Genomic DNA, 26,909 nt, shown 5'->3' with positions numbered 1-26,909 from the left:
GTCAGAACCAGAAGCAGTATGAGAGGTCAGAGCCAAAATCAGTATGATTGGTCAGAGCCAGAATCGGTATGAGAGGTCAGAGCCAGAAGCAGTATGCGAGGTCAGAGCCAGAATCAGTATGAGAGGTCAGAGCCTGGAATTAGACTGAGAGGTCAGAGCTGGAATGAGACTGAAAGGTCAGAGCCAGAATCAGACTGAGAGGTCAGAGCCAAAATCAGTATGAGAGGTCAGAGCCAAAATCAGTCTGAGAGGTCAGAGCCAGATTCAGTCTGAGAGGTCAGAGGCGGAATCAGTATGAGAGGTCAGAGCTAGAATCAGTATGAGAGGTCAGAGCCAGAATCAGTATGAGAGGTCAGAGCCAGAATCGGTATGAGAGGTCAGAGCCAGAATCAGACAGAGAGGTCAGAGCCAGAATCAGTATGAGAGGTCAGAGCCAGAATCAGACTGAGAGGTCAGAGCCAGAATTTGTATGAGAGGTCAGAGCCAGAATCAGTCTGAGAGGTCAGAGCCAGAATCGGTATGAGAGGTCAGAGCCAGAATCGGTATGAGAGGTCAGAGCCAGAATCAGTATGAGAGGTCAGAGCCAGAATCAGTATGAGAGGTCAGAGCCAGAATCAGTATGAGAGGTCAGAGCCAGAGTCAGACTGAGAGGTCAGAGCCAGAATTTGTATGAGAGGTCAGAGCCAGAATCAGTCTGAGAGGTCAGAGCCAGAATCGGTATGAGAGGTCAGAGCCAGAAGCAATATGAAAGGTCAGAACCGGAATCAGTATGAGAGGTCAGAGCCAGAATCAGTATGAGAGGTCAGAGCTAGAATCAGTATGAGAGGTCAGAGCCAGAATCGGTATGAGAGGTCAGAGCCAGAATCAGTATGAGAGGTCAGAGCCAGAAGCACTATGAGAGGTCAGAGCCAGAATCAGTATGAGAGGTCAAAGCTCGGAATTAGACTGAGAGGTCAGAGCTGTAATCAGACTGAGAGGTCAGAGCCAGAATCAGATTGAGAGGTCAGAGCCAAAATCAGTATGAGAGACCAGAGCCAGAATCAGTCTGAGATATCAGAGCCAGAATCGGTATGAGAGGTCAGAACCAGAAGCAGTATGAGAGGTCAGAGCCAAAATCAGTATGAGAGGTCAGAGCCAGAATCGGTATGAGAGGTCAGAGCCAGAAGCAGTATGCGAGGTCAGAGCCAGAATCAGTATGAGAGGTCAGAGCCTGGAATTAGACTGAGAGGTCAGAGCTGGAATGAGACTGAAAGGTCAGAGCCAGAATCAGACTGAGAGGTCAGAGCCAAAATCAGTATGAGAGGTCAGAGCCAAAATCAGTCTGAGAGGTCAGAGCCAGATTCAGTCTGAGAGGTCAGAGGCGGAATCAGTATGAGAGGTCAGAGCTAGAATCAGTATGAGAGGTCAGAGCCAGAATCAGTATGAGAGGTCAGAGCCAGAATCAGTATGAGAGGTCAGAGCCAGAATCAGTCTGAGAGGTCAGAGCCAAAATCAGTATGAGAGGACAGAACCAGAAGCAGTATGAAAGGTCAGAGCCGGCATCCGTATGATAGGACAGAGCAAGAATCAGTATGAGAGATCAGTGCCAGAATCAGTATGAGAGGTCAGAGCCAGAATCAGTCTGAGAGGTTAGAGCCAGAATCAGTCTGAGAGGTCAGAGCCAGAATAAGTCTGAGAGGTTAGAGCCAGAACCGGTATGAGAGGTCAGAGCCAGAAGCAGTATGAGACGTCAGAGCCAGAATCAATATGAGAGATCAGAACCAGAATCAGTGTGAGAGGTCAGAGCCAGAATCAGTATGAGAGGTCAGAGCAGGATTCAGTCTGTGAGGTCAGAGCCAGAATCAGTATGAGAGGTCAGAGCTGGAATCAGTCTGAGAGGTCAGAGCAAGAAGCAGTATGAGACGTCAGAGTCAGAATCAGTATGAGAGGTTAGAGCCAGAATCAGACTGAGAGGTCAGAGCCAGAATAAGACTGAGTCCTCAGAGCCAGAATCAGTATGAGAGGTCAGAGCCAGAATTAGTTTGAGAGGTCAGAGCCAGAATCAGTTTGAGAGGTCAGAGCCAGAATTAGTATGAGAGGTCAGAGCCAGAATCAGTCTGAGAGGTCAGAGCCAGAATCGGTATGAGAGGTCAGAGCCAGAAGCAGTATGAAAGGTCAGAACCGGAATCAGTATGAGAGGTCAGAGCCAGATTTAGTCTGAGAGGTCAGAGCCAGAATCAGTATGAAAGGTCAGAGCCAGAATCAGTATGAGAGGTCAGAGCCAAAATCGGTATGAGAGGTCAGAGCCAGAATCTGTCTGAGAGGTCAGAGCCAGAATCAGACTGAGAGGTCAGAGCCAGAATTAGTCTGAGAGGTCAGAGCCAGAATCAGACTGAGAGATCAGAGCCAGAATCAGTGTGAGAGGTCAGAGCCAGAATCAGTGTGAGAGGTCAGAGCCAAAATCAGTATGAGAGGCCAGAGCCAGAATCAGTCTGAGAGGTCTGAGCCGGAATCAGTATGAGAGGTCAGAGCCAGAATAAGTCTGAGAGGTCTGAGCCAGAATCAGTATGAGAGGTCAGAGCTAGAATCAGTATAAGAGGTCAGAGCCAGAATCAGTATGAGAGGTCAGAGCCAGAATCAGACTGAGAGGTCAGAGCCAAAATCAGTCTGAGAGGTCAGAGCCAGAATCAGTATGAGAGGTTAGAGCCAGAATCGGTATGAGAGGTCAGAGCCAGAATCTGTCTGAGAGGTCAGAGCCAGAATCAGACTGAAAGGTCAGAGCCAGAACCAATATGAGAGGTCAGAGCCAGAATCAGTCTGAGAGGTCAGAGCCAAAATCAGTATGAGAGGCCAGAGCCAGAATCAGTCTGAGAGGTCTGAGCCGGAATCAGTATGAGAGGTCAGAGCCAGAATCAGTATGAGAGGTCAGAGCCAAAATCGGTATGAGAGGTCAGAGCCAGAATCTGTCTGAGAGGTCAGAGCCAGAATCAGACTGAGAGGTCAGAGCCAGAATCAGTCTGAGAGGTCAGAGCCAGAATCAGTATGAGAGGTCAGAGCCAGAATCTGTCTGAGAGGTCAGAGCCAGAATCAAACTCAGAGCTCAGAGCCAGAATCAGTCTGAGAAGTCAGAGCCAGAATTAGTATGAGAGGTCAGAGCCAGAATTAGTATGAGAGGTCAGAGCCAGAATCAGTCTGAGAGGTCAGAGCCAAAATCAATCTGAGAGGTCAGAGCCAGAATCGGTATGAGAGGTCAGAGCCAGAAGCAATATGAAAGGTCAGAACCGGAATCAGTATGAGAGGTCAGAGCCAGAATCAGTATGAGAGGTCAGAGCTAGAATCAGTATGAGAGGTCAGAGCCAGAATCGGTATGAGAGGTCAGAGCCAGAATCAGACAGAGAGGTCAGAGCCAGAATCAGTATGAGAGGTCAGAGCCAGAATCAGACTGAGAGGTCAGAGCCAGAATTTGTATGAGAGGTCAGAGCCAGAATCAGTCTGAGAGGTCAGAGCCAGAATCGGTATGAGAGGTCAGAGCCAGAATCGGTATGAGAGGTCAGAGCCAAAAGCAGTATGAAAGGTCAGAACCGGAATCAGTATGAGAGGTCAGAGCCAGAATCAGACTGAGAGGTCAGAGCCAGAATCGGTATGAGAGGTCAGAGCCAGAATCAGACTGAGAGGTCAGAGCCAGAATTTGTATGAGAGGTCAGAGCCAGAATCATTCTGAGAGGTCAGAGCCAGAATCGGTATGAGAGGTCAGAGCCAGAAGCAGTATGAGAGGTCAGAGCCAGAATCAGTATGAGAGGTCAGAGCCCGGAATTAGACTGAGAGGTCAGAGCTGGAATCAGACTGAGAGGTCAGAGCCAGAATCAGACTGAGAGGTCAGAGCCAGAATCAGTGTGAGACGTCAGAGCCAGAATCAGTGTGAGAGGTCAGAGCCAAAATCAGTGTGAGAGGTCAGAGCCAGAATCAGTATGAGAGGTCAGAGCCAGAATTTGTATGAAAGGTCAGAACCGGAATCAGTATGAGAGGTCAGAGCCAGAATCAGTATGAGAGGTTAGAGCCAGAATCAGACTGAGAGGTCAGAGCCAGAATCAGTCTGAGAGGTAAGAGCCAGAATCAGTCTGAGAGGTCAGAGCCAGAATCAGTCTGAGAGGTCAGAGTCAGAATCAATATGAGAGGTCAGAGCCAGAAGCAGTATGAGAGGTCAGAGCCAGAATAGGTATGAGAGGTCAGAGCCAGAAGCAGTATGAGAGGTCAGAGCCAGAATAAGTATGAGAGGTCAGAGCCAGAATCGGTATGAGAGGTCAGAGCCAGAAGCAGTATGAGAGGTCAGAGTCAGAATCAATATGAGAGGTCAGAGCCCGGAATTAGACTGAGAGGTCAGAGCCAAAATCAGTATGAGAGACCAGAGCCAGAATCAGTCTGAGAGGTCAGAGCCAGAATAGGTATGAGAGGTCAGAGCCAGCAGCAGTATGAGAGGTCAGAGCCAGAATAAGTATGAGAGGTCAGAGCCAGAATCGGTATGAGAGGTCAGAGCCAGAATCAGACAGATAGGTCAGAGCCAGAATCAGTATGAGAGGTCAGAGCCAGAATCAGACTGAGAGGTCAGAGCCAGAATTTGTATGAGAGGTCAGAGCCAGAATCAGTCTGAGAGGTCAGAGCCAGAATCAGTGTGAGAGGTCAGAGCCAGAATCAGTCTGAGAGGTCAGAGCCAGAATCGGTATGAGAGGTCAGAGCCAGAAGCAGTATGAGAGGTCAGAGCCAGAATCAGTATGAGAGGTCAGAGCCCGGAATTAGACTGAGAGGTCAGAGCTGGAATCAGACTGAGAGGTCAGAGCCAGAATCAGTGTGAGAGGTCAGAGCCAGAATCAGTGTGAGAGGTCAGAGCCAAAATCAGTGTGAGAGGTCAGAGCCAGAATCAGACTGAGAGGTCAGAGCCAGAATCAGTGTGAGAGGTCAGAGCCAGAATCAGTGTGAGAGGTCAGAGCCAAAATCAGTGTGAGAGGTCAGAGCCAGAATCAGTATGAGAGGTCAGAGCCAGAATTTGTATGAAGGGTCAGAACCGGAATCAGTATGAGAGGTCAGAGCCAGAATCAGTATGAGAGGTCAGAGCCAGAATCAGACTGAGAGGTCAGAGCCAGAATCAGTCTGAGAGGTAAGAGCCAGAATCAGTCTGAGAGGTCAGAGCCAGATTCAGTCTGAGAGGTCAGAGCCGGAACCGGTATAAGAGGTCAGAGCCAGAAGCAGTATGAGAGGTCAGAGTCAGAATCAATATGAGAGGTCAGAGCCCGGAATTAGACTGAGAGGTCAGAGCCGGAATCACACTGAGAGGTCAGAGCCAGAATCAGACTGAGAGGTCAGAGCCAGAATCAGTCTGAGAGGTCAGAGCCAGAATCAGACTGAGAGGTCAGAGCCAGAATCAGTCTGAGAGGTCAGAGCCAGAATCAGTATGAGAGGTCAGAGCCAGATTCTGTCTGAGAGGTCAGAGCCAGAATCAAACTCAGAGCTCAGAGCCAGAATCAGTCTGAGAGGTCAGAGCCAGAATCGGTATGAGAGGTCAGAACCAGAATCATTGTGAGAGGTCAGAGCCAGTATTAGTATGAGAGGTCAGAGCCAGAATTAGTATGAGAGGTCAGAGCCAGAATCAGTCTGAGAAGTCAGAGCCAGAAGCAATATGAAAGGTCAGAACCGGAATCAGTATGAGAGGTCAGAGCCAGAATCAGTATGAGAGGTCAGAGCTAGAATCAGTATGAGAGGTCAGAGCCAGAATCGGTATGAGAGGTCAGAGCCAGAATCAGTATGAGAGGTCAGAGCCAGAATCAGTATGAGAGGTCAGAGCCAGAATCAGACTGAGAGGTCAGAGCCAGAATTTGTATGAGAGGTCAGAGCCAGAATCAGTATGAGAGGTCAGAGCCAGAATCGGTATGAGAGGTCAGAGCCAGAATCGGTATGAGAGGTCAGAGCCAGAAGCAGTATGAAAGGTCAGAACCGGAATCAGTATGAGAGGTCAGAGCCAGAATCAGACTGAGAGGTCAGAGCCAGAATCGGTATGAGAGGTCAGAGCCAGAATCAGACTGAGAGGTCAGAGCCAGAATTTGTATGAGAGGTCAGAGCCAGAATCAGTCTGAGAGGTCAGAGCCAGAATCCGTATGAGAGGTCAGAGCCAGAAGCAGTATGAGAGGTCAGAGCAAGAATCAGTATGAGAGGTCAGAGCCCGGAATTAGACTGAGAGGTCAGAGCTGGAATCAGACTGAGAGGTCAGAGCCAGAATCAGACTGAGAGGTCAGAGCCAGAATCAGTGTGAGAGGTCAGAGCCAGAATCAGTGTGAGAGGTCAGAGCCAAAATCAGTGTGAGAGGTCAGAGCCAGAATCAGTATGAGAGGTCAGAGCCAGAATTTGTATGAAAGGTCAGAACCGGAATCAGTATGAGAGGTCAGAGCCAGAATCCGTATGAGAGGTCAGAGCCAGAATCAGACTGAGAGGTCAGAGCCAGAATCAGTCTGAGAGGTAAGAGCCAGAATCAGTCTGAGAGGTCAGAGCCAGAATCGGTATGAGAGGTCAGAGCCAGAATCAGACAGATAGGTCAGAGCCAGAATCAGTATGAGAGGTCAGAGCCAGAATCAGACTGAGAGGTCAGAGCCAGAATCAGTCTGAGAGGTCAGAGCCAGAATCGGTATGAGAGGTCAGAGCCTGAATCGGTATGAGAGGTCAGAGCCAGAAGCAGTATGAAAGGTCAGAACCGGAATCAGTATGAGAGGTCAGAGCCAGAATCAGTATGAGAGGTCAGAGCCAGAATCAGTATGAGAGGTCAGAGCCAGAATCAGTCTGAGAGGTCAGAGCCAGAATCAGTCTGAGAGGTCAGAGCCAGAATCGGTATGAGAGGTCAGAGCCAGAAGCAGTATGAAAGGTCGGAGCCAGAATCGGTATGAGAGGTCAGAGCCAGAATCAGTATGAGAGGTCAGAGCAAGAATCGGTATGAGAGGACAGAGCCAGAATCTGTCTGAAAGGTCAGAGCCAGAATCTGTCTGAGAGGTCAGAGCCAGAATCAGACTGAGAGGTCAGAGCCAGAATCAGTCTGAGAGGTCAGAGCCAGAATCAGACTGAGAGGTCAGAGTCAAAATCAGTCTGAGAGGTCAGAGCCAGAATCGCTATGAGAGGTCAGAGCCAGAATCTGTCTGAGAGGTCAGAGCCAGAATCAAACTCAGAGCTCAGAGCCAGAATCAGTCTGAGAGGTCAGAGCCAGAATCGGTATGAGAGGTCAGAACCAGAATCATTGTGAGAGGTCAGAGCCAGAATTAGTATGAGAGGTCAGAGCCAGAATCAGTCTGAGAAGTCAGAGCCAGAATCAGTCTGAGAGGTCAGAGCCAGAATCAGTATGAGAGGTCAGAGCCAGAAGCAGTATGAGAGGTCAGAGCCAGAATCAGTATGAGAGGTCAAAGCCCGGAATTAGACTGAGAGGTCAGAGCTGTAATCAGACTGAGAGGACAGAGCCAGAATCAGATTGAGAGGTCAGAGCCAAAATCAGTATGAGAGACCAGAGCCAGAATCAGTCTGAGAGGTCAGAGGGAGAATCGGTATGAGAGGTCAGAGCCAGAAGCAGTATGAGAGGTCAGAGCCAGAATCAGTCTGAGAGGTCAGAGCCAGAATCAGTGTGAGAGGTCAGAGCCAGAATCAGTGTGATAGGTCAGAGCCAGAAACAGTCTGAGAGATCAGAGACAGAATCAGTGTGAGAGGTCAGAGCCAGAATCAGTATGAGAGGTCAGAGCCAGAAGCAATATGAAAGGTCAGAACCGGAATCAGTATGAGAGGTCAGAGCCAGAATCAGACAGAGAGGTCAGAACCAGAATCAGTATGAGAGGTCAGAGCCAGAATCAGACTGAGAGGTCAGAGCCAGAATTTGTATGAGAGGTCAGAGCCAGAATCAGTCTGAGAGGTCAGAGCCAGAATCGGTATGAGAGGTCAGAGCCAGATTCAGTCTGAGAGGTCAGAGCCAGATTCAGTCTGAGAGGTCAGAGCCGGAACCGGTATAAGAGGTCAGAGCCAGAAGCAGTATGAGAGGTCAAAGTCAGAATCAGTATGACAGGTCAGAGCCTGGAATTAGACTGAGAGGTCAGAGCTGGAATGAGACTGAAAGGTCAGAGCCAGAATCCGACTGTGAGGTCAGAGCCAAAATCAGTATGAGAGGCCAGAGCCAGAATCAGTCTGAGAGGTCAGAGCCAGAATCAGTGTGAGAGGTCAGAGGCGGAATCAGTATGAGAGGTCAGAGCTAGAATCAGTATGAGAGGTCAGAGCCAGAATCAGTATGAGAGGTCAGAGCCAGAATCAGTATGAGAGGTCAGAGCCAGAATCAGTATGAGAGGTCAGAGCCAGAATCAGTCTGAGAGGTCAGAGCCAAAATCAGTATGAGAGGACAGAACCAGAAGCAGTATGAAAGGTCAGAGCCGGCATCCGTATGATAGGACAGAGCAAGAATCAGTATGAGAGATCAGTGCCAGAATCAGTATGAGAGGTCAGAGCCAGAATCAGTCTGAGAGGTTAGAGCCAGAATCAGTCTGAGAGGTCAGAGCCAGAATAAGTCTGAGAGGTCAGAGCCAGAACCGGTATGAGAGGTCAAAACCAGAAGCAGTATGAGACGTCAGAGCCAGAATCAATATGAGAGATCAGAACCAGAATCAGTCTGAGAGGTCAGAGCCAGAATCAGTATGAGAGGTCAGAGCAGGAATCAGTCTGAGAGGTCAGAGCCAGAATCAGTATGAGAGGTCAGAGGTTGAATCAGTCTGAGAGGTCAGAGCAAGAAGCAGTATGAGACGTCAGAGTCAGAATCAGTATGAGAGGTTAGAGCCAGAATCAGTCTGAGAGGTCAGAGCCAGAATAAGTCTGAGTCCTCAGAGCCAGAATCAGTATGAGAGGTCAGAGCCAGAATTAGTTTGAGAGGTCAGAGCCAGAATCAGTTTGAGAGGTCAGAGCCAGAATTAGTATGAGAGGTCAGAGCCAGAATCAGTCTGAGAGGTAAGAGCCAGAATCGGTATGAGAGGTCAGAGCCAGAAGCAGTATGAAAGGTCAGAACCGGAATCAGTATGAGAGGTCAGAGCCAGATTTAGTCTGAGAGGTCAGAGCCAGAATCAGTATGAGAGGTCAGAGCCAGAATCAGTATGAGAGGTCAGAGCCAGAATCGGTATGAGAGGTCAGAGCCAGAATCTGTCTGAGAGGTCAGAGCCAGAATCAGACTGAGAGGTCAGAGCCAGAATTAGTCTGAGAGGTCAGAGCCAGAATCAGACTGAGAGATCAGAGCCAGAATCAGTGTGAGAGGTCAGAGCCAGAATCAGTGTGAGAGGTTAGAGCCAGAATCAGACTGAGAGATCAGAGCCAGAATCAGTATGAGAGGTCAGAGCCAGAATCATTATGAGAGGTAAGAGCCAGAATCAGACTGAGAGGTCAGAGCCAGAATTTGTATGAGAGGTCAGAGCCACATTCGGTATGAGAGGTCAGAGCCAGAACCAATATGAGAGGTCAGAGCCAGAAGCAGTATGAGAGGTCAGAGCCAGAATCAGTATGAGAGGTCAGAGCCCGGAATTAGACTGAGAGGTCAGAGCTGTAATCAGACTGAAAGGTCAGAGCCAGAACCAATATGAGAGGTCAGAGCCAGAATCAGTCTGAGAGGTCAGAGCCAAAATCAGTATGAGAGGCCAGAGCCAGAATCAGTATGAGAGGTCAGAGCCAGAATCAGTATGAGAGATCAGAGCCAGAATCAGTATGAGAGGTCAGAGCCAGAATAAGTCAGAGAATCAGAGCCAGAATCAGTCTGAGAGGTCAGAGCCAGAATCAGTCTGAGAGGTCAGAGCCAGAATCAGTCTGAGAGGTCTGAGCCGGAATCAGTATGAGAGGTCAGAGCCAGAATCAGTCTGAGAGGTCTGAGCCAGAATCAGTATGAGAGGTCAGAGCTAGAATCAGTATAAGAGGTCAGAGCCAGAATCAGTATGAGAGGTCAGAGCCAAAATCGGTATGAGAGGTCAGACCCAGAATCTGTCTGAGAGGTCAGAGCCAGAATCAGACTGAGAGGTCAGAGCCAGAATCAGTCTGAGAGGTCAGAGCCAGAATCAGTATGAGAGGTCAGAGCCAGAATCTGTCTGATAGGTCAGAGCCAGAATCAAACTCAGAGCTCAGAGCCAGAATCAGTCTGAGAGGTCAGAGCCAGAATCGGTATGAGAGGTTAGAACCAGAATCATTGTGAGAGGTCAGAGCCAGTATTAGTATGAGAGGTCAGAGCCAGAATTAGTATGAGAGGTCAGAGCCAGAATCAGTCTGAGAAGTCAGAGCCAGAAGCAATATGAAAGGTCAGAACCGGAATCAGTATGAGAGGTCAGAGCCAGAATCGGTATGAGAGGTCAGAGCCAGAATCAGACAGATAGGTCAGAGCCAGAATCAGTATGAGAGGTCAGAGCCAGAATCAGTCTGAGAGGTCAGAGCCAGAATCGGTATGAGAGGTCAGAGCCTGAATCGGTATGAGAGGTCAGAGCCAGAAGCAGTATGAAAGGTCAGAACCGGAATCAGTATGAGAGGTCAGAGCCAGAATCAGACTGAGAGGTCAGAGCCAGAATTTGTATGAGAGGTCAGAGCCAGAATCAGTCTGAGAGGTCAGAGCCAGAATCGGTATGAGAGGTCAGAGCCAGAATTAGTATTAGAGGTCAGAGCCAGAATCAGTCTGAGAGGTCAGAGCCAGAATCGGTATGAGAGGTCAGAGCCAGAAGCAGTATGAGAGGTCAGAGCCAGAAACAGTATGAGAGGTCAGAGCCCGGAATTAGACTGAGAGGTCAGAGCTGGAATCAGACTGAGAGGTCAGAGCCAGAATAAGACTGAGAGGTCAGAGCCAGAATCAGTGTGAGAGGTCAGAGCCAGAATCAGTGTGAGAGGTCAGAGCCAAAATCAATGTGAGAGGTCAGAGCCAGAATTTGTATGAAAGGTCAGAACCGGAATCAGTATGAGAGGTCAGAGCCAGAATCAGTATGAGAGGTCAGAGCCAGAATCAGACTGAGAGGTCAGAGCCAGATTCAGTCTGAGAGGTCAGAGCCGGAACCGGTATAAGAGGTCAGAGCCAGAAGCAGTATGAGAGGTCAGAGTCAGAATCAGTATGAGAGTCAGAGCCTGGAATTAGACTGAGAGGTCAGAGCTGGAATGAGACTGAAAGGTCAGAGCCAGAATCCGACTGAGAGGTCAGAGCCAAAATCAGTATGAGAGGCCAGAGCCAGAATCAGTCTGAGAGGTCAGAGCCAGAATCAGTCTGAGAGGTCAGAGGCGGAATCAGTATGAGAGGTCAGAGCTAGAATCAGTATGAGAGGTCAGAGCCAGAATCAGTATGAGAGGTCAGAGCCAGAATCAGTATGAGAGGTCAGAGCCAGAATCAGTATGAGAGGTCAGAGCCAGAATCAGTCTGAGAGGTCAGAGCCAAAATCAGTATGAGAGGACAGAACCAGAAGCAGTATGAAAGGTCAGAGCCGGCATCCGTATGATAGGACAGAGCAAGAATCAGTATGAGAGATCAGTGCCAGAATCAGTATGAGAGGTCAGAGCCAGAATCAGTCTGAGAGGTTAGAGCCAGAATCAGTCTGAGAGGTCAGAGCCAGAACCGGTATGAGAGGTCAAAACCAGAAGCAGTATGAGACGTCAGAGCCAGAATCAATATGAGAGATCAGAACCAGAATCAGTCTGAGAGGTCAGAGCCAGAATCAGTATGAGAGGTCAGAGCAGGAATCAGTCTGAGAGGTCAGAGCCAGAATCAGTATGAGAGGTCAGAGGTTGAATCAGTCTGAGAGGTCAGAGCAAGAAGCAGTATGAGACGTCAGAGTCAGAATCAGTATGAGAGGTTAGAGCCAGAATCAGTTTGAGAGGTCAGAGCCAGAATAAGTCTGAGTCCTCAGAGCCAGAATCAGTATGAGAGGTCAGAGCCAGAATTAGTTTGAGAGGTCAGAGCCAGAATCAGTTTGAGAGGTCAGAGCCAGAATTAGTATGAGAGGTCAGAGCCAGAATCAGTCTGAGAGGTAAGAGCCAGAATCGGTATGAGAGGTCAGAGCCAGAAGCAGTATGAAAGGTCAGAACCGGAATCAGTATGAGAGGTCAGAGCCAGATTTAGTCTGAGAGGTCAGAGCCAGAATCAGTATGAGAGGTCAGAGCCAGAATCAGTATGAGAGGTCAGAGCCAAAATCGGTATGAGAGGTCAGAGCCAGAATCTGTCTGAGAGGTCAGAGCCAGAATCAGACTGAGAGGTCAGAGCCAAAATCAGTCTGAAAGGTCAGAGCCAGAATCAGTATGAGAGGTCAGAGCCAGAATCGGTATGAGAGGTCAGAGCCAGAATCTGTCTGAGAGGTCAGAGCCAGAATCAGACTGAGAGGTCAGAGCCAGAATTAGTCTGAGAGGTCAGAGCCAGAATCAGACTGAGAGATCAGAGCCAGAATCAGTGTGAGAGGTCAGAGCCAGAATCAGTGTGAGAGGTTAGAGCCAGAATCAGACTGAGAGATCAGAGCCAGAATCAGTATGAGAGGTCAGAGCCAGAATCATTATGAGAGGTAAGAGCCAGAATCAGACTGAGAGGTCAGAGCCAGAATTTGTATGAGAGGTCAGAGCCACATTCGGTATGAGAGGTCAGAGCCAGAACCAATATGAGAGGTCAGAGCCAGAAGCAGTATGAGAGGTCAGAGCCAGAATCAGTATGAGAGGTCAGAGCCCGGAATTAGACTGAGAGGTCAGAGCTGTAATCAGACTGAAAGGTCAGAGCCAGAACCAATATGAGAGGTCAGAGCCAGAATCAGTCTGAGAGGTCAGAGCCAAAATCAGTATGAGAGGCCAGAGCCAGAATCAGTATGGGAGGTCAGAGCCAGAATCAGTATGAGAGATCAGAGCCAGAATCAGTATGAGAGGTCAGAGCCAGAATAAGTCAGAGAATCAGAGCCAGAATCAGTCTGAGAGGTCAGAGCCAGAATCAGTCTGAGAGGTCAGAGCCAGAATCAGTCTGAGAGGTCTGAGCCGGAATCAGTATGAGAGGTCAGAGCCAGAATCAGTCTGAGAGGTCTGAGCCAGAATCAGTATGAGAGGTCAGAGCTAGAATCAGTATAAGAGGTCAGAGCCAGAATCAGTATGAGAGGTCAGAGCCAAAATCGGTATGAGAGGTCAGACCCAGAATCTGTCTGAGAGGTTAGAGCCAGAATCAGACTGAGAGGTCAGAGCCAGAATCAGTCTGAGAGGTCAGAGCCAGAATCAGTATGAGAGGTCAGAGCCAGAATCTGTCTGAGAGGTCAGAGCCAGAATCAGTCTGAGAGGTCAGAGCCAGAATCAGTATGAGAGGTCAGAGCCAGAATCTGTCTGAGAGGTCAGAGCCAGAATCAAACTCAGAGCTCAGAGCCAGAATCAGTCTGAGAGGTCAGAGCCAGAATCGGTATGAGAGGTTAGAACCAGAATCATTGTGAGAGGTCAGAGCCAGTATTAGTATGAGAGGTCAGAGCCAGAATTAGTATGAGAGGTCAGAGCCAGAATCAGTCTGAGAAGTCAGAGCCAGAAGCAATATGAAAGGTCAGAACCGGAATCAGTATGAGAGGTCAGAGCTAGAATCAGTATGAAAGGTCAGAGCCAGAATCGGTATGAGAGGTCAGAGCCAGAATCAGACAGAGAGGTCAGAGCCAGAATCAGTATGAGAGGTCAGAGCCAGAATCAGACTGAGAGGTCAGAGCCAGAATTTGTATGAGAGGTCAGAGCCAGAATCAGTATGAGAGGTCAGAGCCAGAATCGGTATGAGAGGTCAGAGCCAGAATCGGTATGAGAGGTCAGAGCCAGAAGCAGTATGAAAGGTCAGAACCGGAATCAGTATGAGAGGTCAGAGCCAGAATCAGACTGAGAGGTCAGAGCCAGAATCGGTATGAGAGGTCAGAGCCAGAATCAGACTGAGAGGTCAGAGCCAGAATTTGTATGAGAGGTCAGAGCCAGAATCAGTCTGAGAGGTCAGAGCCAGAATCCGTATGAGAGGTCAGAGCCAGAAGCAGTATGAGAGGTCAGAGCCAGAATCAGTATGAGAGGTCAGAGCCCGGAATTAGACTGAGAGGTCAGAGCTGGAATCAGACTGAGAGGTCAGAGCCAGAATCAGACTGAGAGGTCAGAGCCAGAATCAGTGTGAGAGGTCAGAGCCAGAATCAGTGTGAGAGGTCAGAGCCAAAATCAGTGTGAGAGGTCAGAGCCAGAATCAGTATGAGAGGTCAGAGCCAGAATTTGTATGAAAGGTCAGAACCGGAATCAGTATGAGAGGTCAGAGCCAGAATCAGTATGAGAGGTCAGAGCCAGAATCAGACTGAGAGGTCAGAGCCAGAATCAGTCTGAGAGGTAAGAGCCAGAATCAGTCTGAGAGGTCAGAGCCAGAATCGGTATGAGAGGTCAGAGCCAGAATCAGATAGATAGGTCACAGCCAGAATCAGTATGAGAGGTCAGAGCTAGAATCAGTATGAAAGGTCAGAGCCAGAATCGGTATGAGAGGTCAGAGCCAGAATCAGACAGAGAGGTCAGAGCCAGAATCAGTATGAGAGGTCAGAGCCAAAATCGGTATGAGAGGTCAGACCCAGAATCTGTCTGAGAGGTCAGAGCCAGAATCAGACTGAGAGGTCAGAGCCAGAATCAGTCTGAGAGGTCAGAGCCAGAATCAGTATGAGAGGTCAGAGCCAGAATCAGTATGAGAGGTCAGACCCAGAATCTGTCTGAGAGGTCAGAGCCAGAATCAGACTGAGAGGTCAGAGCCAGAATCAGTCTGAGAGGTCAGAGCCAGAATCAGTCTGAGAGGTCAGAGCCAGAATCAGTATGAGAGGTCAGAGCCAGAATCAGTATGAGAGGTCAGAGCCAGAATCAGACTGAGAGGTCAGAGCCAGAATCAGACTGAGAGGTCAGAGCCAGAATCAGTCTGAGAGGTCAGAGCCAGAATCGGTATGAGAGGTCAGAGCCTGAATCGGTATGAGAGGTCAGAGCCAGAAGCAGTATGAAAGGTCAGAACCGGAATCAGTATGAGAGGTCAGAGCCAGAATCAGACTGAGAGGTCAGAGCCAGAATCAGACTGAGAGGTCAGAGCCAGAATTTGTATGAGAGGTCAGAGCCAGAATCGGTCTGAGAGGTCAGAGCCAGAATCGGTATGAGAGGTCAGAGCCAGAATTAGTATTAGAGGTCAGAGCCAGAATCAGTCTGAGAGGTCAGAGCCAGAATCGGTATGAGAGGTCAGAGCCAGAAGCAGTATGAGAGGTCAGAGCCAGAAACAGTATGAGAGGTCAGAGCCCGGAATTAGACTGAGAGGTCAGAGCTGGAATCAGACTGAGAGGTCAGAGCCAGAATAAGACTGAGAGGTCAGAGCCAGAATCAGTGTGAGAGGTCAGAGCCAGAATCAGTGTGAGAGGTCAGAGCCAAAATCAGTGTGAGAGGTCAGAGCCAGAATCAGTATGAGAGGTCAGAGCCAGAATTTGTATGAAAGGTCAGAACCGGAATCAGTATGAGAGGTCAGAGCCAGAATCAGTATGAGAGGTCAGAGCCAGAATCAGACTGAGAGGTCAGAGCCAGATTCAGTCTGAGAGGTCAGAGCCGGAACCGGTATAAGAGGTCAGAGCCAGAAGCAGTATGAGAGGTCAGAGTCAGAATCAATATGAGAGGTCAGAGACCGGAATTAGACTGAGAGGTCAGAGCCGGAATCAGACTGAGAGGTCAGAGCCAGAATCAGACTGAGAGGTCAGAGCCAGAATCAGTCTGAGAGGTCAGAGCCAGAATCAGTGTGAGAGGTCAGAGCCAGAATCAGTGTGAGAGGTCAGAGCCAGAATCAGTCTGAGAGGTCAGAGCCAGAATCAGTATGAGAGGTCAGAGCCAGAATCAGTATGAGAGGTCAGAGCCAGAATCAGAATGAGAGGTTAGAGTCAGAATTTGTATGAGAGGTCAGAGCCAGAATCAGTCTGAGAGGTCAGAGCCAGAATCAGTCTGAGAGGTCAGAGCCAGAATCGGTATGAGAGGTCAGAGCCAGAAGCAGTATGAAAGGTCGGAGCCAGAATCGGTATGAGAGGTCAGAGCCAGAATCAGTATGAGAGGTCAGAGCAAGAATCGGTATGAGAGGACAGAGCCAGAATCTGTCTGAAAGGTCAGAGCCAGAATCTGTCTGAGAGGTCAGAGCCAGAATCAGACTGAGAGGTCAGAGCCAGAATCAGTCTGAGAGGTCAGAGCCAGAATCAGACTGAGAGGTCAGAGCCAGAATCAGTCTGAGAGGTCAGAGCCAGAATCAGTCTGAGAGGTCAGAGCCAGAATCGGTATGAGAGGTCAGAGCCAGGATCTGTCTGAGAGGTCAGAGCCAGAATCAAACTCAGAGCTAAGAACCAGAATCAGTCTGAGAGGTCAGAGCCAGAATCGGTATGAGAGGTCAGAACCAGAATCATTGTGAGAGGTCAGAGCCAGAATTAGTATGAGAGGTCAGAGCCAGAATTAGTATGAGAGGTCAGAGCCAGAATCAGTCTGAGAAGTCAGAGCCAGAATCAGTATGAGAGGTCAGAGCCAGAAGCAGTATGAGAGGTCAGAGCCAGAATCAGTATGAGAGGTCAAAGCCCGGAATTAGACTGAGAGGTCAGAGCTGTAATCAGACTGAGAGGACAGAGCCAGAATCAGATTGAGAGGTCAGAGCCAAAATCAGTATGAGAGACCAGAGCCAGAATCAGTCTGAGAGGTCAGAGGGAGAATCGGTATGAGAGGTCAGAGCCAGAAGCAGTATAAGAGGTCAGAGCCAGAATCAGTCTGAGAGGTCAGAGCCAGAATCAGTGTGAGAGGTCAGAGCCAGAATTAGTCTGAGAGGTCAGAGCCAGAATCAGACTGAGAGATCAGAGCCAGAATCAGTGTGAGAGGTCAGAGCCAGAATCAGTGTGAGAGGTTAGAGCCAGAAGCAGACTGAGAGATCAGAGCCAGAATCAGTATGAGAGGTCAGAGCCAGAATCATTATGAGAGGTAAGAGCCAGAATCAGACTGAGAGGTCAGAGCCAGAATTTGTATGAGAGGTCAGAGCCACATTCGGTATGAGAGGTCAGAGCCAGAACCAATATGAGAGGTCAGAGCCAGAAGCAGTATGAGAGGTCAGAGCCAGAATCAGTATGAGAGGTCAGAGCCCGGAATTAGACTGAGAGGTCAGAGCTGTAATCAGACTGAAAGGTCAGAGCCAGAACCAATATGAGAGGTCAGAGCCAGAATCAGTCTGAGAGGTCAGAGCCAAAATCAGTATGAGAAGCCAGAGCCAGAATCAGTATGAGAGGTCAGAGCCAGAATCAGTATGAGAGATCAGAGCCAGAATCAGTATGAGAGGTCAGAGCCAGAATAAGTCAGAGAATCAGAGCCAGAATCAGTCTGAGAGGTCAGAGCCAGAATCAGTCTGAGAGGTCAGAGCCAGAATCAGTCTGAGAGGTCTGAGCCGGAATCAGTATGAGAGGTCAGAGCCAGAATCAGTCTGAGAGGTCTGAGCCAGAATCAGTATGAGAGGTCAGAGCTAGAATCAGTATAAGAGGTCAGAGCCAGAATCAGTATGAGAGGTCAGAGCCAAAATCGGTATGAGAGGTCAGACCCAGAATCTGTCTGAGAGGTCAGAGCCAGAATCAGACTGAGAGGTCAGAGCCAGAATCAGTCTGAGAGGTCAGAGCCAGAATCAGTATGAGAGGTCAGAGCCAGAATCTGTCTGATAGGTCAGAGCCAGAATCAAACTCAGAGCTCAGAGCCAGAATCAGTCTGAGAGGTCAGAGCCAGAATCGGTATGAGAGGTTAGAACCAGAATCATTGTGAGAGGTCAGAGCCAGTATTAGTATGAGAGGTCAGAGCCAGAATTAGTATGAGAGGTCAGAGCCAGAATCAGTCTGAGAAGTCAGAGCCAGAAGCAATATGAAAGGTCAGAACCGGAATCAGTATGAGAGGTCAGAGCCAGAATCGGTATGAGAGGTCAGAGCCAGAATCAGACAGATAGGTCAGAGCCAGAATCAGTATGAGAGGTCAGAGCCAGAATCAGACTGAGAGGTCAGAGCCAGAATCAGACTGAGAGGTCAGAGCCAGAATCAGTCTGAGAGGTCAGAGCCAGAATCGGTATGAGAGGTCAGAGCCTGAATCGGTATGAGAGGTCAGAGCCAGAAGCAGTATGAAAGGTCAGAACCGGAATCAGTATGAGAGGTCAGAGCCAGAATCAGACTGAGAGGTCAGAGCCAGAATTTGTATGAGAGGTCAGAGCCAGAATCAGTCTGAGAGGTCAGAGCCAGAATCGGTATGAGAGGTCAGAGCCAGAATTAGTATTAGAGGTCAGAGCCAGAATCAGTCTGAGAGGTCAGAGCCAGAATCGGTATGAGAGGTCAGAGCCAGAAGCAGTATGAGAGGTCAGAGCCAGAAACAGTATGAGAGGTCAGAGCCCGGAATTAGACTGAGAGGTCAGAGCTGGAATCAGACTGAGAGGTCAGAGCCAGAATAAGACTGAGAGGTCAGAGCCAGAATCAGTGTGAGAGGTCAGAGCCAGAATCAGTGTGAGAGGTCAGAGCCAAAATCAATGTGAGAGGTCAGAGCCAGAATCAGTATGAGAGGTCAGAGCCAGAATTTGTATGAAAGGTCAGAACCGGAATCAGTATGAGAGGTCAGAGCCAGAATCAGTATGAGAGGTCAGAGCCAGAATCAGACTGAGAGGTCAGAGCCAGATTCAGTCTGAGAGGTCAGAGCCGGAACCGGTATAAGAGGTCAGAGCCAGAAGCAGTATGAGAGGTCAGAGTCAGAATCAGTATGAGAGGTCAGAGCCTGGAATTAGACTGAGAGGTCAGAGCTGGAATGAGACTGAAAGGTCAGAGCCAGAATCCGACTGAGAGGTCAGAGCCAAAATCAGTATGAGAGGCCAGAGCCAGAATCAGTCTGAGAGGTCAGAGCCAGAATCAGTCTGAGAGGTCAGAGGCGGAATCAGTATGAGAGGTCAGAGCTAGAATCAGTATGAGAGGTCAGAGCCAGAATCAGTATGAGAGGTCAGAGCCAGAATCAGTATGAGAGGTCAGAGCCAGAATCAGTCTGAGAGGTCAGAGCCAAAATCAGTATGAGAGGACAGAACCAGAAGCAGTATGAAAGGTCAGAGCCGGCATCCGTATGATAGGACAGAGCAAGAATCAGTATGAGAGATCAGTGCCAGAATCAGTATGAGAGGTCAGAGCCAGAATCAGTCTGAGAGGTTAGAGCCAGAATCAGTCTGAGAGGTCAGAGCCAGAATAAGTCTGAGAGGTCAGAGCCAGAACCGGTATGAGAGGTCAAAACCAGAAGCAGTATGAGACGTCAGAGCCAGAATCAATATGAGAGATCAGAACCAGAATCAGTCTGAGAGGTCAGAGCCAGAATCAGTATGAGAGGTCAGAGCAGGAATCAGTCTGAGAGGTCAGAGCCAGAATCAGTATGAGAGGTCAGAGGTTGAATCAGTCTGAGAGGTCAGAGCAAGAAGCAGTATGAGACGTCAGAGTCAGAATCAGTATGAGAGGTTAGAGCCAGAATCAGTTTGAGAGGTCAGAGCCAGAATAAGTCTGAGTCCTCAGAGCCAGAATCAGTATGAGAGGTCAGAGCCAGAATTAGTTTGAGAGGTCAGAGCCAGAATCAGTTTGAGAGGTCAGAGCCAGAATTAGTATGAGAGGTCAGAGCCAGAATCAGTCTGAGAGGTAAGAGCCAGAATCGGTATGAGAGGTCAGAGCCAGAAGCAGTATGAAAGGTCAGAACCGGAATCAGTATGAGAGGTCAGAGCCAGATTTAGTCTGAGAGGTCAGAGCCAGAATCAGTATGAGAGGTCAGAGCCAGAATCAGTATGAGAGGTCAGAGCCAAAATCGGTATGAGAGGTCAGAGCCAGAATCTGTCTGAGAGGTCAGAGCCAGAATCAGACTGAGAGGTCAGAGCCAAAATCAGTCTGAAAGGTCAGAGCCAGAATCAGTATGAGAGGTCAGAGCCAGAATCGGTATGAGAGGTCAGAGCCAGAATCTGTCTGAGAGGTCAGAGCCAGAATCAGACTGAGAGGTCAGAGCCAGAATTAGTCTGAGAGGTCAGAGCCAGAATCAGACTGAGAGATCAGAGCCAGAATCAGTGTGAGAGGTCAGAGCCAGAATCAGTGTGAGAGGTTAGAGCCAGAATCAGACTGAGAGATCAGAGCCAGAATCAGTATGAGAGGTCAGAGCCAGAATCATTATGAGAGGTAAGAGCCAGAATCAGACTGAGAGGTCAGAGCCAGAATTTGTATGAGAGGTCAGAGCCACATTCGGTATGAGAGGTCAGAGCCAGAACCAATATGAGAGGTCAGAGCCAGAAGCAGTATGAGAGGTCAGAGCCAGAATCAGTATGAGAGGTCAGAGCCCGGAATTAGACTGAGAGGTCAGAGCTGTAATCAGACTGAAAGGTCAGAGCCAGAACCAATATGAGAGGTCAGAGCCAGAATCAGTCTGAGAGGTCAGAGCCAAAATCAGTATGAGAGGCCAGAGCCAGAATCAGTATGAGAGGTCAGAGCCAGAATCAGTATGAGAGATCAGAGCCAGAATCAGTATGAGAGGTCAGAGCCAGAATAAGTCAGAGAATCAGAGCCAGAATCAGTCTGAGAGGTCAGAGCCAGAATCAGTCTGAGAGGTCAGAGCCAGAATCAGTCTGAGAGGTCTGAGCCGGAATCAGTATGAGAGGTCAGAGCCAGAATCAGTCTGAGAGGTCTGAGCCAGAATCAGTATGAGAGGTCAGAGCTAGAATCAGTATAAGAGGTCAGAGCCAGAATCAGTATGAGAGGTCAGAGCCAAAATCGGTATGAGAGGTCAGACCCAGAATCTGTCTGAGAGGTCAGAGCCAGAATCAGACTGAGAGGTCAGAGCCAGAATCAGTCTGAGAGGTCAGAGCCAGAATCAGTATAAGAGGTCAGAACCAGAATCTGTCTGAGAGGTCAGAGCCAGAATCAAACTCAGAGCTCAGAGCCAGAATCAGTCTGAGAGGTCAGAGCCAGAATCGGTATGAGAGGTTAGAACCAGAATCATTGTGAGAGGTCAGAGCCAGTATTAGTATGAGAGGTCAGAGCCAGAATTAGTATGAGAGGTAAGAGCCAGAATCAGTCTGAGAAGTCAGAGCCAGAAGCAATATGAAAGGTCAGAACCGGAATCAGTATGAGAGGTCAGAGCTAGAATCAGTATGAAAGGTCAGAGCCAGAATCGGTATGAGAGGTCAGAGCCAGAATCAGACAGAGAGGTCAGAGCCAGAATCAGTATGAGAGGTCAGAGCCAGAATCAGACTGAGAGGTCAGAGCCAGAATTTGTATGAGAGGTCAGAGCCAGAATCAGTATGAGAGGTCAGAGCCAGAATCGGTATGAGAGGTCAGAGCCAGAATCGGTATGAGAGGTCAGAGCCAGAAGCAGTATGAAAGGTCAGAACCGGAATCAGTATGAGAGGTCAGAGCCAGAATCAGACTGAGAGGTCAGAGCCAGAATCGGTATGAGAGGTCAGAGCCAGAATCAGACTGAGAGGTCAGAGCCAGAATTTGTATGAGAGGTCAGAGCCAGAATCAGTCTGAGAGGTCAGAGCCAGAATCCGTATGAGAGGTCAGAGCCAGAAGCAGTATGAGAGGTCAGAGCCAGAATCAGTATGAGAGGTCAGAGCCCGGAATTAGACTGAGAGGTCAGAGCTGGAATCAGACTGAGAGGTCAGAGCCAGAATCAGACTGAGAGGTCAGAACCAGAATCAGTGTGAGAGGTCAGAGCCAGAATCAGTGTGAGAGGTCAGAGCCAAAATCAGTGTGAGAGGTCAGAGCCAGAATCAGTATGAGAGGTCAGAGCCAGAATTTGTATGAAAGGTCAGAACCGGAATCAGTATGAGAGGTCAGAGCCAGAATCAGTATGAGAGGTCAGAGCCAGAATCAGACTGAGAGGTCAGAGCCAGAATCAGTCTGAGAGGTAAGAGCCAGAATCAGTCTGAGAGGTCAGAGCCAGAATCGGTATGAGAGGTCAGAGCCAGAATCAGACAGATAGGTCAGAGCCAGAATCAGTATGAGAGGTCAGAGCCAGAATCAGACTGAGAGGTCAGAGCCAGAATCAGACTGAGAGGTCAGAGCCAGAATTTGTATGAGAGGTCAGAGCCAGAATCGGTCTGAGAGGTCAGAGCCAGAATCGGTATGAGAGGTCAGAGCCAGAATTAGTATTAGAGGTCAGAGCCAGAATCAGTCTGAGAGGTCAGAGCCAGAATCGGTATGAGAGGTCAGAGCCAGAAGCAGTATGAGAGGTCAGAGCCAGAAACAGTATGAGAGGTCAGAGCCCGGAATTAGACTGAGAGGTCAGAGCTGGAATCAGACTGAGAGGTCAGAGCCAGAATAAGACTGAGAGGTCAGAGCCAGAATCAGTGTGAGAGGTCAGAGCCAGAATCAGTGTGAGAGGTCAGAGCCAAAATCAGTGTGAGAGGTCAGAGCCAGAATCAGTATGAGAGGTCAGAGCCAGAATTTGTATGAAAGGTCAGAACCGGAATCAGTATGAGAGGTCAGAGCCAGAATCAGTATGAGAGGTCAGAGCCAGAATCAGACTGAGAGGTCAGAGCCAGATTCAGTCTGAGAGGTCAGAGCCAGAACCGGTATAAGAGGTCAGAGCCAGAAGCAGTATGAGAGGTCAGAGTCAGAATCAATATGAGAGGTCAGAGACCGGAATTAGACTGAGAGGTCAGAGCCGGAATCAGACTGAGAGGTCAGAGCCAGAATCAGACTGAGAGGTCAGAGCCAGAATCAGTCTGAGAGGTCAGAGCCAGAATCAGTGTGAGAGGTCAGAGCCAGAATCAGTGTGAGAGGTCAGAGCCAGAATCAGTCTGAGAGGTCAGAGCCAGAATCAGTATGAGAGGTCAGAGCCAGAATCAGTATGAGAGGTCAGAGCCAGAATCAGAATGAGAGGTTAGAGTCAGAATTTGTATGAGAGGTCAGAGCCAGAATCAGTCTGAGAGGTCAGAGCCAGAATCAGTCTGAGAGGTCAGAGCCAGAATCAGTCTGAGAGGTCAGAGCCAGAATCGGTATGAGAGGTCAGAGCCAGAAGCAGTATGAAAGGTCGGAGCCAGAATCGGTATGAGAGGTCAGAGCCAGAATCAGTATGAGAGGTCAGAGCAAGAATTGGTATGAGAGGACAGAGCCAGAATCTGTCTGAAAGGTCAGAGCCAGAATCTGTCTGAGAGGTCAGAGCCAGAATCAGACTGAGAGGTCAGAGCCAGAATCAGTCTGAGAGGTCAGAGCCAGAATCAGACTGAGAGGTCAGAGCCAGAATCAGTCTGAGAGGTCAGAGCCAGAATCAGTCTGAGAGGTCAGAGCCAGAATCGGTATGAGAGGTCAGAGCCAGGATCTGTCTGAGAGGTCAGAGCCAGAATCAAACTCAGAGCTCAGAGCCAGAATCAGTCTGAGAGGTCAGAGCCAGAATCGGTATGAGAGGTCAGAACCAGAATCATTGTGAGAGCTCAGAGCCAGAATCAGTCTGAGAGGTCAGAGCCAGAATCGGTATGAGAGGTCAGAGCCAGAATCAGTCTGAGAAGTCAGAGCCAGAATCAGTATGAGAGGTCAGAGCCAGAAGCAGTATGAGAGGTCAGAGCCAGAATCAGTATGAGAGGTCAAAGCCCGGAATTAGACTGAGAGGTCAGAGCTGTAATCAGACTGAGAGGACAGAGCCAGAATCAGATTGAGAGGTCAGAGCCAAAATCAGTATGAGAGACCAGAGCCAGAATCAGTCTGAGAGGTCAGAGGGAGAATCGGTATGAGAGGTCAGAGCCAGAAGCAGTATGAGAGGTCAGAGCCAGAATCAGTCTGAGAGGTCAGAGCCAGAATCAGTGTGAGAGGTCAGAGCCAGAATCAGTGTGATAGGTCAGAGCCAGAAACAGTCTGAGAGATCAGAGACAGAATCAGTGTGAGAGGTCAGAGCCAGAATCAGTATGAGAGGTCAGAGCCAGAAGCAATATGAAAGGTCAGAACCGGAATCAGTATGAGAGGTCAGAGCCAGAATCAGTATGAGAGGTCAGAGCCAGAATCGGTATGAGAGGTCAGAGCCAGAATCAGACAGAGAGGTCAGAGCCAGAATCAGTATGAGAGGTCAGAGCCAGAATCAGACTGAGAGGTCAGAGCCAGAATTTGTATGAGAGGTCAGAGCCAGAATCAGTCTGAGAGGTCAGAGCCAGAATCGGTATGAGAGGTCAGAGCCAGAATCGGTATGAGAGGTCAGAGCCAGAAGAAGTATGAAAGGTCAGAACCGGAATCAGTATGAGAGGTCAGAGCCAGAATCAGACTGAGAGGTCAGAGCCAGAATCGGTATGAGAGGTCAGAGCCAGAATCAGACTGAGAGGTCAGAGCCAGAATTTGTATGAGAGGTCAGAGCCAGAATCAGTCTGAGAGGTCAGAGCCAGAATCAGTATGAGAGGTCAGAGCCAGAAGCAGTATGAGAGGTCAGAGCCAGAATCAGTATGAGAGGTCAAAGCCCGGAATTAGACTGAGAGGTCAGAGCTGGAATCAGACTGAGAGGTCAGAGCCAGAATCAGATTGAGAGGTCAGAGCCAAAATCAGTATGAGAGACCAGAGCCAGAATCAGTCTGAGAGATCAGAGCCAGAATCGGTATGAGAGGTCAGAACCAGAAGCAGTATGAGAGGTCAGAGCCAAAATCAGTATGAGAGGTCAGAGCCAGAATCGGTATGAGAGGTCAGAGCCAGAAGCAGTATGCGAGGTCAGAGCCAGAATCAGTATGAGAGGTCAGAGCCTGGAATTAGACTGAGAGGTCAGAGCTGGAATGAGACTGAAAGGTCAGAGCCAGAATCCGACTGAGAGGTCAGAGCCAAAATCAGTATGAGAGGCCAGAGCCAGAATCAGTCTGAGAGGTCAGAGCCAGAATCAGTCTGAGAGGTCAGAGGCGGAATCAGTATGAGAGGTCAGAGCTAGAATCAGTATGAGAGGTCAGAGCCAGAATCAGTATGAGAGGTCAGAGCCAGAATCAGTATGAGAGGTCAGAGCCAGAATCAGTCTGAGAGGTCAGAGCCAAAATCAGTATGAGAGGACAGAACCAGAAGCAGTATGAAAGGTCAGAGCCGGCATCCGTATGATAGGACAGAGCAAGAATCAGTATGAGAGATCAGTGCCAGAATCAGTATGAGAGGTCAGAGCCAGAATCAGTCTGAGAGGTTAGAGCCAGAATCAGTCTGAGAGGTCAGAGCCAGAATAAGTCTGAGAGGTCAGAGCCAGAATCGGTATGAGAGGTCAGAGCCAGAAGCAGTATGAGACGTCAGAGCCAGAATCAATATGAGAGATCAGAACCAGAATCAGTCTGAGAGGTCAGAGCCAGAATCAGTATGAGAGGTCAGAGCAGGAATCAGTCTGAGAGGTCAGAGCCAGAATCAGTATGAGAGGTCAGAGCTGGAATCAGTCTGAGAGGTCAGAGCAAGAAGCAGTATGAGACGTCAGAGTCAGAATCAGTATGAGAGGTTAGAGCCAGAATCAGACTGAGAGGTCAGAGCCAGAATAAGTCTGAGTCCTCAGAGCCAGAATCAGTATGAGAGGTCAGAGCCAGAATTAGTTTGAGAGGTCAGAGCCAGAATCAGTTTGAGAGGTCAGAGCCAGAATTAGTATGAGAGGTCAGAGCCAGAATCAGTCTGAGAGGTCAGAGCCAGAATCGGTATGAGAGGTCAGAGCCAGAAGCAGTATGAAAGGTCAGAACCGGAATCAGTATGAGAGGTCAGAGCCAGATTTAGTCTGAGAGGTCAGAGCCAGAATCAGTATGAGAGGTCAGAGCCAGAATCAGTATGAGAGGTCAGAGCCAAAATCGGTATGAGAGGTCAGAGCCAGAATCTGTCTGAGAGGTCAGAGCCAGAATCAGACTGAGAGGTCAGAGCCAAAATCAGTCTGAGAGGTCAGAGCCAGAATCAGTATGAGAGGTTAGAGCCAGAATCGGTATGAGAGGTCAGAGCCAGAATCTGTCTGAGAGGTCAGAGCCAGAATCAGACTGAGAGGTCAGAGCCAGAATTAGTCTGAGAGGTCAGAGCCAGAATCAGACTGAGAGATCAGAGCCAGAATCAGTGTGAGAGGTCAGAGCCAGAATCAGTGTGAGAGGTTAGAGCCAGAATTAGACTGAGAGATCAGAGCCAGAATCAGTATGAGAGGTCAGAGCCAGAATCATTATGAGAGGTAAGAGCCAGAATCAGACTGAGAGGTCAGAGCCAGAATTTGTATGAGAGGTCAGAGCCAGAATCAGTCTGAGAGGTCAGAGCCACATTCGGTATGAGAGGTCAGAGCCAGAACCAATATGAGAGGTCAGAGCCAGAAGCAGTATGAGAGGTCAGAGCCAGAATCAGTATGAGAGGTCAGAGCCCGGAATTAGACTGAGAGGTCAGAGCTGTAATCAGACTGAAAGGTCAGAGCCAGAACCAATATGAGAGGTCAGAGCCAGAATCAGTCTGAGAGGTCAGAGCCAAAATCAGTATGAGAGGCCAGAGCCAGAATCAGTCTGAGAGGTCTGAGCCGGAATCAGTATGAGAGGTCAGAGCCAGAATCAGTCTGAGAGGTCTGAGCCAGAATCAGTATGAGAGGTCAGAGCAAGAATCAGTATAAGAGGTCAGAGCCAGAATCAGTATGAGAGGTCAGAGCCAAAATCGGTATGAGAGGTCAGAGCCAGAATCTGTCTGAGAGGTCAGAGCCAGAATCAGACTGAGAGGTCAGAGCCAGAATCAGTCTGAGAGGTCAGAGCCAGAATCAGTATGAGAGGTCAGAGCCAGAATCTGTCTGAGAGGTCAGAGCCAGAATCAAACTCAGAGCTCTGAGCCAGAATCAGTCTGAGAAGTCAGAGCCAGAATTAGTATGAAAGGTCAGAGCCAGAATTAGTATGAGAGGTCAGAGCCAGAATCAGTCTGAGAGGTCAGAGCCAAAATCAGTCTGAGAGGTCAGAGCCA

This window comes from Leptodactylus fuscus, chromosome 2 (assembly GCF_031893055.1).
Source record: "Leptodactylus fuscus isolate aLepFus1 chromosome 2, aLepFus1.hap2, whole genome shotgun sequence".
Lineage (NCBI taxonomy): Eukaryota > Metazoa > Chordata > Amphibia > Anura > Leptodactylidae > Leptodactylus > Leptodactylus fuscus.
The sequence above is the reverse complement of the archived record's forward strand: the minus strand, read 5'-3'. Positions refer to the sequence as shown.